The sequence below is a fragment of the Bubalus bubalis genome, chromosome 24 (genome assembly GCF_019923935.1).
Source record: "Bubalus bubalis isolate 160015118507 breed Murrah chromosome 24, NDDB_SH_1, whole genome shotgun sequence".
In the NCBI taxonomy this organism is placed as follows: domain Eukaryota; kingdom Metazoa; phylum Chordata; class Mammalia; order Artiodactyla; family Bovidae; genus Bubalus; species Bubalus bubalis.
This window is the reverse complement of record NC_059180.1, coordinates 26799359-26811986: the sequence shown is the minus strand read 5'-3', so window position 1 is coordinate 26811986 and position 12628 is coordinate 26799359. Positions and strand designations below refer to the sequence as shown.

At 42.0% G+C, this 12628-nt stretch overlaps 1 long non-coding RNA gene across 2 annotated transcripts in view; it reads right to left on the bottom strand.

Annotated features, from left to right (window-relative positions):
• Positions 1–10286: 10286 nt before the first annotated feature.
• LOC112581791 overlaps positions 10287–12628 on the bottom strand; it is a 62302-nt gene continuing 59960 nt past the window's right edge. For both annotated transcript variants that reach the window (XR_003106419.3, XR_003106420.3), the window contains exon 3: positions 10287–12016. This is a non-coding gene — a long non-coding RNA (uncharacterized LOC112581791). The remainder of the gene's footprint in view (positions 12017–12628) is intronic.

Genomic DNA, 12628 nt, shown 5'->3' with positions numbered 1-12628 from the left:
TTGGTCAGAATCACTAATGCTCAAAACTACAATGAGGTATCACCTCACTCTGGTCTAAATGGCCATCATTAAAAAGTCTACAAGTAGTAAATACTGGAGAGGGTGTGGAGAAAAGGGAACCCTCCTACACTGTTGGTGGGCATGTAAATTGGTGCAACAACTATAGAAAACAGTATGGAGTTTCCTTAACAAACTAAAAATAGAACTACCATATGATCCAACAATCCTACTCCTGGGCAAATATCCAGAAAAGATGAAAACTCTCATTAAAAAACTACAGGCACCCCAGTGTTCACAGCAGCACTATTTACAGTAGCCAAAGTATGGAAGCAATGTAAATATCCAATAGATGAAATGATAAAGATGTGGTGTGTATCTATATCTATATATGTATATACATATATACATACTATGGTGTATATATATATATAATACATATGTACCTATATACATATATTTCAATATATATATTCATATGAAAAGTGGAAGTGTTAGTCACTCAGTTGCATCTGACTCTTTGTGACCCCACAGACAGTCCCAGGCAAGGATACTGGAGTGGTTTGCATTTCCTACTCCAAGGGATCTTCCTGACCCAGGGATCAAACCAGCACCTCCTGGATTGGCTGGGGGATTCTTTACTGGCTGAGCCACCAGGGAAACATATATTACAATATTATTCAGCTACAAAAAGAGAATGGCTCATGAAAAGAATGAAATAATGCCTTTTGTAGCAATATGGATGGATCTAGAGATTATCATGCCAAGTCAGACAAAAACAAATAAATGAAATCACTTATATGTGGAATCTAAAAATAAAAAGATACAAATGAACTTGCTTACAAAACAGAAATAAACTCACAGACATCAAAAGCTAACTAGTGGTTACCAAAGGGGGAAAGGGGAGAGGGATAAATTAGGAATTAAATTTGGGGTTAACAGATACACACTACTATATGTAAAATAGATAGACAACAAGGACCTACTGTATAACACAGGGAGCTATATTCAATATCTGATAATAACCTGTAATGGAGAAGAATCTGAGAAAGAATTTTTATGGGAATCACTTGCTGTACACCTGAAATAAGTCAACTAAACGTCAATGAAAGAAAGACAAGCATGTGTGTCAGTGTGTGTGATGAAAGCTTTTAAGATCTGCTCTCAGCGACTTTCAACTATACACCATAGCATTGTGAACGACGGTCGCCACGCTGTGCACTGCACCCCCAGAACTTGCTCATTACACAGCTGAAAGAGTGTGCCTTTGACCTCATTCCCCACAACCCCACCCCCGCCTCTGGCAACCTGTTCTTCGTTTCTATGAGTTCAGTTACTTTAGATTCCACATATAAGTGAAACCATCTGGTGTTTGTCTTTGCCTGACTTATTTCACTTACCGTAATGCCCTCAAGGTCCATCCTTGCCACAAACAACGAAATTTCTTTCTTTTTTATGACTGACTACTATGCCTTTGTGTATAGGTACCACTTTGTCTTTATCTATTCATCCATCTGCAGACACACATCCATATCTTGACTGTTGTGAATAATACTTCAATGAACATGGGATAGTGATTTCATTTCCTGTGGATATTTACCTAGAAGTGGAATTACTGGATCATACTGTAGTTCTTAATTTTTTTGAGGAATATCCATATTGTCTTCCATAGTGGCTTACCAATTTTTATTGTCACCAACAGTGTACAAGGATTCTCTTTTCTCTCCATCCTCAGTAGCACTTATTTCTTTTCTTTTTGATGATGACCATCCTAACTTGTATGCAATGATATCTCACTGTGGTTTTAATTTGCAATTCCCTGATGATTTGTGATATTGAACATCTTCTCCTGTATCTGTTGGCCATTTGAATATCTTATTTTTTTTTTTTTTGGAAAAATGTATATTCAGGTCCTTCCTCCATTTTTAGTTGCATTAATTGGATTTTTTTTTTCTTTTTACTGTTGAGTTACATGAGTTTGTGTTCTCAAACCTTGCCAACTATAGGTGAACACACTGTCTTGTGATTTCTTTTCAGCTAGTAATCAGTTAAATCCTCAGGGAAGCGAGGGCTTTAAGTGGTTGTGGCCAATAAGAGAGACTCAGAAAATCTGAGCAAGAGAAAGTCCTTTGCAAGAGGCAAAAAGGAAGTAAAACCCAATTTCACTGAAGGTGAACTATCTTCAGCTGAGTGGTTCTACACTTTTCACCCTGATTATTGAAACTTGCAATGCATGAAGGTAAATTTCAATCCCATCTTCCCTGTCTCTGCCTAAAAGATTCAGCTCACTCTTCCAGCTTGCCATCAAGATGTCCATAAACATCAGATAATTTCCTGCCTTAGTTGATTCATCTAGAAATTTCTCTGCCACTGCTGCAAGGCCACTCAGATATGATCCTATTTCCTTCCCTTGGCATCTTTTACATTTTCTCTAGCCATGAGTGGAATATTTTTCAAGTCCTGTCTGCTATTTGTTTTTTTTTTCCTGCCCCAAGCCCATCTTCTTGTTCCTGATAGGTGGCAGGAAAGCTGGTCTTTCTGACAGCTGGATAGGCTTAAATAGATCACAGCCCATAATGGGACCCTACAATAAATAGCTATATTGCTCTGAGCGATGGCCTTTCTCAGAATGAGTTATAAAGCTGGCTGATGTAGTAGCATGGCACATTTGTACACCATAACTCCTGTTCAATATGTTGTATTCCACGGGGAGCATCCGGAGACAAAATACAATATTTTGCAAAATCCTGCATGAACTATTTATTTGTGCAGAGTTTTAACAAAAGTTCCTTCTCGAGCCTTGCATGGAGTCTTGCATGGAGCAGGGGTTTGAAGATGATAATGCAATAGCAATATGTATTGAGTTCTTACTGTATGCCAGGCACTGTGCTAACTGTTTTGCATGCCTATATCTCACTTAATCCTTGCAACGTGTCTCTGAAATATAGGTACTGCTATCATTTTAGTTTCACCAATGAGAAAATTGCAGGTTGGAAAGGGGAAGTCATCTGCCCCACCTCCAGAATTTCTAATTCAGTAGAAACTGAGATAGAGAATTTGCATTTCCAACAAGTCTCCAGGTGATGCTGCTGGCCTGGGCCATACTTGGAGAAGCACTGAGAGTTTTTTTGATGTTGCTTTTCATTTTTAATGTTTTTATTGGCCTATAGTTGATTTACAATGTCGTGTTCATTATCACTGAACTTTTGATTAGCTCTTCTCCTGCCAGTGCTTTTTCGCCTCTTCACCTAGGTGGACCTGCACCACAACTCAGACCAGAGTTGCCTTCTCCCCATTTAAGATCTGAGATCCCGAACAGGGAAGTGGCTTCCTCAGGAAGGACCAGATGTGGCTGACTTCACATTCACCCGTCTCTACACTAAAGTGCAGCTACCTTCTGAAGTAAGAAGCTCCCATGGACCTAGATGCATGGAGGGTTTCTGAAATAAATTTTGTTGGAAGACTCTTGACATGGATTTTAAAATCTGTAGTCAGGCAGAGAATCTTGGTTAGGATTTGCCCATTGCTATCCTGGGATCAGGATGCTGTGTAGAGCATGAATAAAGCAGAGACATTTATAGTGCTTCTTAATCCAACCTGGATATTTTCCCACGAGGATCTGGAGAGGAAGGTCGCAGACACTTGCTCCTCCCTGTGTATTTGAGGGTCCCTGACTCCACTGCCCCTGCCCAGAATTGAGAACCCTATTCCTTCTCAGCGCTGTGAATGGCCCTCTGGTGGACTGAAAGAGTTAATGCAATTTCTGAAAGGTTTAAGCCAGGAAGCACAGAGCAGTAGAACTTGTCTGCATGGAGAGAGCCTCAGTCCTGGCTCTGCATCGGAATCACCTGAGGCAGGTGGGAAATGCCAACAGCCAGCCCAGACACCAGAACTGCTCATGAAAGTGAGCTAGGGGAATCTAGCATCTCAGGCATCCCGGCTTTAAAAAGCGTTCCAAGCGAATTCTAAGATCAGTCTGGCAGGGGTAAGAACTGCTGAAGCGTGAATCAGAATCCCCTAGAGAGCTTGTTAAAACATAAATTTCAGGGCTCCACACCCAGAGACTTCAATTCCCTGGGTCTGGGGAGGAGGAAAATAATTTGCATGTCTCACCCACTACCAGGAGATGCTGACACCTGTCTCTTCGCCGTACCCTGCAGAGCAGTCATGCTCATCCGTGTCAGTTTCAGAGAACTGAACTCGGAACACAGAACTGAACACCTAACCAGTTACTGGCACATTCGAGATGAGAATTCAGGTCTTCTGACTTTTGCCTGAGGCATGCTTTGCTACTTTGCCCAGAGTCTTCATTCAGCCATTCAGCAAACATTAATTAAGGACCAAATAAGTAGTAGGTGCTATTCTAGATTCTGGAGGTTTAGGATGAGAAAGATAAACACACTTTCTGTCCTCCCAGAGCCTGTTGTCTAGTGAAGTGGTTCCAACCACAGGTGATTTCACGCCTGCCCCCATCTGGGACACTTGGCAACGTCTGGAGACATTTCTGGTTGTCACGACGGAGATGGAGCGGGGAGGATGCTACTAGTGTCTAATGGGGAGAGGCCAGGGAGGCGGCTAAACATCCTCTCTGCATAAGACAGCCCCCACAACACAGGGACCAAAATTCCAATTGTGCTGAGATTGAGGAGCCCTGAGATAGTGGGTAAGACAGACGCATAAACTGGCAACTAAAACACACGAGAGGTAGACAGTAAGCAGAGTAGGAAGACACTGTGCCACTTACCTACATAGATACACCGAATTATGGCTACCTATGAGAATGATCTGAAGACTAGCAGAAAATATTTTCCACAATTAAAGATATGAAGAAGGAACCACAATGAGATGGGTAGGAGGGACTGAGAAATGATATAGTCAGGACCCTTACCCCCAGATCAGCAACCCACAAACAGGAGGAATATCACAGTCCTAGGTGTCCTACCCAAGGAGCAAGGGGTCTAACCCCCACATTGGGCTCCCCAGCCTGGGGGTCCTGCACCAGGAAGGGCAGCCCCCAGAATGTCTGGCTTTGAAAACCAGTGGAGCTTGTGTTTAGGAGAGCTGGAGGGCTCTTGGAAACAGACTCCGCTCTTAAAGGGCACATGCAAAATTCTCATCTGCTCTGAGTCTCAGTGTCAAGACAGGAGTTTGAAAGGAGCCTAGGTCATACACACTTGGCCATCTTGGAGATCCTCCTGGAGAGGCAGCAGGCACTGAGACTCCCCTTCGGGAGACAGACATGGCAGGCAGCCATTTGGGGGAGTTTTTCTACTGCAATAAGGCCAGCACTGGCAAACATCATTTAAAAATACTCCTTTTAGTGAATTAGCACCAGGGACCCGGCCCCACCCACCAGTGGACCAGTCCCAGTGCTGAGTACCCCAGGCTGTACTGACAGCCATACAGGGACCTGGCCATGCTCAGCAGTGAGCCAGAGCAGGCCCATGTCTCCCAGACCACACAGCCAGCCATACAAGAAGCCTATCTGGCCTTCCAGTGAGCCCACAGTCCCTGAACAGGGCACAACCTCATAGCTTGCCAGGTGGGGGGCCTGCTCCACAGAAATCAGCCCCACCACAACAGAAGGACACAAGCAGCCCACATAGGCACCGCTGAAGCACACAGGTCTGAAGACCAGAGACGAGTGTGCTGCGGGGCCCCATAGAATGTCTCCTATGTACGGCCACTTCTTCAAGACTGGGAAATATAGCTAACCTTCCTAGCACACAAAATAAACACAGAGAATTGGGCAAAGTGGAGGGACAGAGGAATGTGCTTTAAATGAAGGAATAAGACATATATACCCAAAAAGAACTAAACAAAGTGTAGATAAGCAATCAACAATACATTAAAAGGATCATATACCATGATCAAGTGGGATTTATCCTAGGAATGCAAGGAGGTTCAATTTTGTAAATCAATCAATGTAATATACCGCCTTAACAAACTGAAAAATAAAAATCATATAACCATCTCAATATGTATAGACAAATCTTTTGACAAAATTTAACATCCATTTAGAGAAGGCAATGGCACCCCACTCCAGTACTCTTGCCTGGAAAATCCATGGACAGAGGAGCCTGGTAGGCTGCAGTCCATGGGGTCGCTAAGAGTCGGACATGACTGAGTGACTTCACTTTCACTTTTCTCTTTCATGCATTGGAGAAGGAAATGGCAACCCACTCCAGTGTTCTTGCCTGGAGAATCCCAGGGACAGTGGAGCCTGGTGGACTGCCGTCTATGGGTTCGCACAGAGTCGGACACAACTGAAGTGACTTAGCAGTATGATGAAAATTGTCAACAAAATGGGTATATAGGGAACATGCTCTCTAATAATAAAGATAATAAAGGGCATACCTAACAAGCTCACAGCTAATATCACACTCAATGGTGAAAAGCTGAAAACTTTTCCTCTAAGATCAGGGACAAGACAAGGATGTCCACTCTCACCACTTTTAGTATTGGAAGTCCTCGCCACAGCAGTTAGACAAGAAAAAGAAATAAAAGAAATCCAAGTTGGAAAGGAAGAAATGAAAATGTCACTATTTGCAGATGACATAATACTATACACAGAAAATTCTGAAGACACTACCAAAAGCTGTTAGAACTAATAAATGATTTCAATGAAGCCTCAGGATATTAAAATGATACACAGAAATCTGTTGCATAGAAATACACTAGTAACTTATTCTCAGAAAGAGAAACTAAGGAAAAAAATCTCACTTACAATTACATCAAAAAGAATAAAATACCTAGGAATAAATTTGACCAAGAAGGTAAAAGGTTTGTACTCTGAGAATTATAAGATGTTGACAAAAGCAATTGAAAATGATTAAAACAAGTGGAAAGATATAGTATACCATACTCATGTTTTGCAAGAATTAATATTGTTAAAATGACTGTATTACCCAAGACAATCTACAGATCAAAGTACAAAAAGCATTTTTCACAGAACACAAACAAGTCATTCTAAAATTTGTGTGAAAACATAAAGACCCTGAATAGTCAAAACTATTTTGAAAAAGAAGACAAAGCTTGAAGTACCACTCCCAAATTTCAAACTATACTACAGAGTTACAGTCATCAAAACAGTACATTACTGGCATAAACACAGACACACAAATCAGTGGAACAGAATACAGAGCCCAGAAAAAAAAACTCACACTTACATGATCAATTAATCTATGAAAGCGGGCTCCCCAGGTACCTCAGTGATAAAGAATCCACCTGCCAATGCAGGAGATGCAAGAGATCAGGGTTCAATCCTTGGGTTGGGGAGATCCCCTGGAGTAGGAAATAGCAATCCTCTCCAGTATTCTTACCTGGAAAATTCCATAGACTGGGTCCTACGTAGTCCATGGGGTCTCAAAGAGTCGGACACAATTAAGCACACACACACACACACACACACACACACACATAATCTATGGCAAAGAAGGCAAGGATATACAATGTGGAAGAGACTGCCTCTCCAATAAATGGTACTGGGAAAACATGCAAAAGAATCAAATTGGACTACTTTCTCATACAATATGTAAAAATAAACTCAAAATGGGTTAAATACTTAAATGTTAATACCTGAAACCATAAAACTCTTAGAAGAAAACATAGGCAGTATACTCTTTAACACTGATCTTAGCAATATTTTTTTGGACCTCAGGCAAAAAAACAAAAATAAACAAGTAGAACAGCATCAAACTACAAAACTTTTGCACAACACAAGAAACTATCAGCAAAATGAAAAAGCAGCCTCCTGAATGGGAGGAGACTTTTGCAAGAAATGTATCTGCTAAGGGGTTAATATCCAAAATTTACAAAGAAGAAATACAGCTCAACATAAAAAAAAACTTTTTTTTAATGGGCAGAGGACCCAAATAGACATTTCTAAAGAAGACATAAGATGACCAACAAACATATGAAAAGATGCCTGATATCACTCATAATCAGAGAATCCAAACCAAAAGCACAATGAGATACTACCTCACACCTATCAGAATGACTATCATCAAAAAACAGCAAACAGCAAATATTGGCGAGGATGTGAAGAAGAAGGGATCCTTGTGCACTGTTGGTGGAAATGTAAATTGGTGTATCCACTGTTTTCCAAAGAAGATTCCCCCCAAAATTAAAAATGGAGCTGCCTTACAGTTCAGCAACTTCATTCTGGGTATTTACTGGAAGAAAACAAAAACACTGAAAGAAGACATATGCACACCAATGTTTATTGCAGCACTGTTTACAATAGCTGCACTATGGAAGCACCTTAATTGTCCATCGACTGATGAGTGGATAAAGAAGATGTGTGTGTGTATATATGTGTGTGTATATATATATACATATATATATGTATATATGCGATGGAATGTTACTTGGCCATAAGAAAGAAATATTGCCAACTGTGACAACATGGATGGATCCAGAGGGTATTATATTATTTTACTACATGAAATAAGTCAGACAGAGAAAGACAAATACTGGGTGATCTCAATTATGCTTGTGTGCTCAGTTGCTTCAGGCATGTCCAACTCTTTGTGACTCCATGGACTGCAGCCCTCCAGGCTCCTCTGTCCACGGGGATTCTCCAGGCAAGAATACTGGAGTGGGTTGCCATGTCCTCCTCTAGGGAATCTTCCCAACCCAGGGATCGAAACTGTATCTCTTATGTCTCTTGTATTGGCAGGCGGGTTCTTTACCACTAGCACCACCCGGGAAGCCTAATCTCACTTATACATGGAGTCTACAAACAAAACAAAATACAAAGCAACAGTCTTATAGATACAGAGAACAATGGGTGGTTTCCAGACCAGAGGAGGATTGGGGTGGGAAACAGTGAAGGTGATAAAGAGTATAAACCTCTAGATATAAAATAAGTCATCCATGGGGATGTGACATACAGCATTAGAAACATGGTCAATGATGTTGTAATAACTTGTTATGGGAACAAAGGGTTACTAGACTTACGGCGATCATTTCATAACGTATGCAAATGTCAAACCACAGTGTAATACACCTGAAACATTACACTGTGTGTCAACTACATGTTTTTTTAAATGTGAATGTTTGCCAGCTGGAATTATCTCTCTCCAGAGGAATTTATTGTATTTTCAGGTAATTAAATATGTATCTGTCCCATTTAACTTTAATTGTCACATTATATTCTATGTAACACATGGCTGTAATTTTTGAAGCATTCCCAGCTGACGGGCACACACAATGTTTTCTCTCCTGTTGCTAATACAAACTGTAATATGGTACAATCTTTAAAAACTTTCTATGGATATGTACTCATTTTTGCCATTAGAAATACCTTAATCTATGCAATAATTATTTGTGCTAACGGTAAAGTCATTTTTGAATTTTATGTATGCCAATGGGCAGGTCATTATGCAGTGGAAATCCTCTGAAAAAAGTCTTTACGAGTTTGCTCTCCAGCCTGGGATGCTGGCTTTTGCCAAGCCCCCTAGTTCTCAGTGCCCAGTCAGGGGACTGTGGAACTGGGGATAGAGCTGATGACATAGAGCGTGTTAGACTCATCTGTTCACTGAGGGTTTTCTGGCTTTTGTTCCCTTCTCCTGCTGATGAGTTTCACATTAGCCACAAACAACATAGATAGACTTCAACATCAGATCAGATCAGATCAGTCGCTCAGTCGTGTCCGACTCTTTGCGACCCCATGAATCGCAGCATGCCAGGGCCTCCCTGTCCATCACCAACTCCCGGAGTTCACTCAGGCTCATGTCCATCGAGTCAGTGATGCCATCCAGCCATCTCATCCTCTGTCGTCCCCTTCTCCTCTTGCCCCCAATCCCTCCCAGCATCAGTCTTTTCCAATGAGTCAACTCTTCACATGAGGTGGCCAAAGTACTGGAGTTTCAGCTTTAGCATCATTCCTTCCAAAGAACACCCAGGGCTGATCTCCTTCAGAATGGACTGGTTGGATCTCCTTGCAGTCCAAGGGACTCTCAAGAGTCTTCTCCAACACCACAGTTCAAAAGCATCAATTCTTCGGCGCTCAGCCTTCTTCACGGTCCAACTCTCACATCCATACATGACCACAGGAAAAACCATAGCCTTGACTAGACGAATCTTTGTTGGCAAAATAATGTCTCTGCTTTTGAATATGCTATCTAGGTTGGTCATAACTTTCCTTCCAAGGAGTAAGCGTCTTTTAATTTCATGGCTGCAGTCACCATCTATAGTGATTTTGGAGCCCAGAAAAATAAAGTCTGACACTGTTTCCACTGTTTCCCCATCTATTTCCCATGAAGTGATGGGACCGGATGCCATGATCTTCGTTTTCTGAATGTTGAGCTTTAAGCCAACTTTTTCACTCTCCACTTTCACTTTCATCAAGAGGCTTTTGAGTTCCTCTTCACTTTCTGCCATAAGGGTGGTGTCATCTGCCACTCAGTAACATGGGAATCATTGATCCAGGAAACAATGTGGATGAATCTCAGGAAGAGCTACCCTGAGTGAAAAACTTCAAACCCAAAGTGTTACGTACTTGGTCATTCCTCTCATGTGACACTTCAGAAATGGCATGTTTATAGAAATGGAGGACAGATGACAGCTGAATGGTTGCCAAATGTTAGGTGGTGGTGATAGCTGGAGGTAAGTGATCATGGCTATAAAAAGGCAACTGGAAGGATAATTGTGATGATGGAAATGTGTATCTTGAACCATATCGAGTCAGTGTTCTAGTCTGTAGGGACGACAGTTTGACACTGGGGAAACCTGGGCAAAGGACACAGGGGATCTTTGTGTATTATTTTTTGTGGCAGTGTGTGAACATAAAATTATCTTGAAACAAACATTAAATAATACACTGGGGATGACACCTGTGATGGAAAAAGTTGAGAGTCCTCTTGGATCCAGAGAAAGACACTTAACCCACAGATATGGGATTTGGAAGGATTCCAGGGAGAGGAGACATCTCAACAGAAAACAAAAAGATGAGTCCACTGAGAGAATAAGGGATTGGGGCAGAAAGAGAGATTCATACAAAGCAAACAGCATGTGCAAAGAAAAACAAAGCATAGTAGGGGAATAATACCTCCCACTTACCTTTTCTGAGCACACAGCATCCATCAACCCTTTTGTTGGAAGCACTGTATGGTCATCATGTATTTAACACTGGCGGGAGAGGGGTTCAGGATTGGGAACATGTGTACACCTGTGGCAGATTCACGTTGATGTATGGGAAAACCAATACAATATTTAAAGTAATTAGCCTCTAATTAAAATAAATAAAATTTTAAAAATATACAAAAAAATCACCTTATACAGTAAACACTTCTATTATCCTCTTGTTAAAGACATGGCACCTGTGGCCTAGAGAGGTCAAATGACTTGCCCGAGGTCACACAGCTGATAGGCATTGGAGCTAGAATTAGAACCAGGCATCCTAGCTCCAAGACTACATAACTTTGATCACTCTTCTACATGGAGATGATGATTCACTATTTGAGAGCTTGAAGGTAAAGGGGTGGGGGTATGGATAGGTATGGGGAAGGTGGGGCCAGGATGCAGGGTACAGGCTGACATGGTCATGTGAGACACCTGAGCAGCAAAGGCACCAACTAACAGCAGTGGGAAGTCACTGAAGGGTTTAGCTGGAAAAAGGGCTGTATTTAGATATTCGGGAAGTAGCATTGGTCAGGGAAGAACCAAGATTAAGAGTGAAGTGAGGCTAGGCGTTGGGCACAACTGAGCGACTTCACTTTCACTTTTCACTTTCATGCATTTTAGAAGGCAATGGCAACCCCCTCCCGTACTCTTGCCTGGAGAATCCCAGGGACAGAGCAGCCTAGTGGGCTGCCGTCTATGGGGTCGCACAGAGTCAGACACGATTGAAGCGACTTAGCAGCAGCAGAGGCAGAGGAAGTTTTTAAATTCATGATCCTAGAGCAAATACTGGCGCCCTTTGAATTCCAGGAAAAGCTGTGCATTTCTAGGTTTCTTGAGACATTTCATCCATCCAGTATCTCTCCCCATGAGTGTCACTAGATCACCCGTCAGCCTGCGACAAGATCAGAACAAAGTGGGAAACAGGCTTCATTGCTACATTTCAGAAGGCATCTTCTCTGTGGCCAGCCCCCAAGTACCATTTAGCCCACTCGCTAACTAGAAGCTTTAAAATAACAGAATTGTTTAGTAGTAGAAAAACACAGTTATTAGCTCTGATTATAGGGGAATCTGATGGGGCCATGAGCGTGCTCTGCCTGTCTTCTCCTAACTGGCAATTTCAAGCTGCCTCTTTTCCCCCAGATTTCAGAGAAGAGGCACCCAAACCTTGCAAACAGCTCCGCATTGTTTATTTGTTATTTTTAAACAAATCAAATGGAAATTGATCTGCCTTCTTGGGAATGCGCAGTGGCTGCCAAATGGTCTGGCTCTCCGACAGGTTTTTGTGGTGAACACCATCCGTTAGCCGTGATCGCTCCAATTGTGAATAATCAGGGAACTAATTACGGGCCTTGTGGCATCGCCCTCACCAGCAGGTAACATAATTCACTACTAAGTGGGGTGAAAATGAGCCTCCCGTGCTTTGAAGGAAGCTGTCAGTCCCCATAACATTCCAACACTTCGCTACTGCAGGTTTCCCTCAAGGAAGATCTAGCGAGCCTCAGCT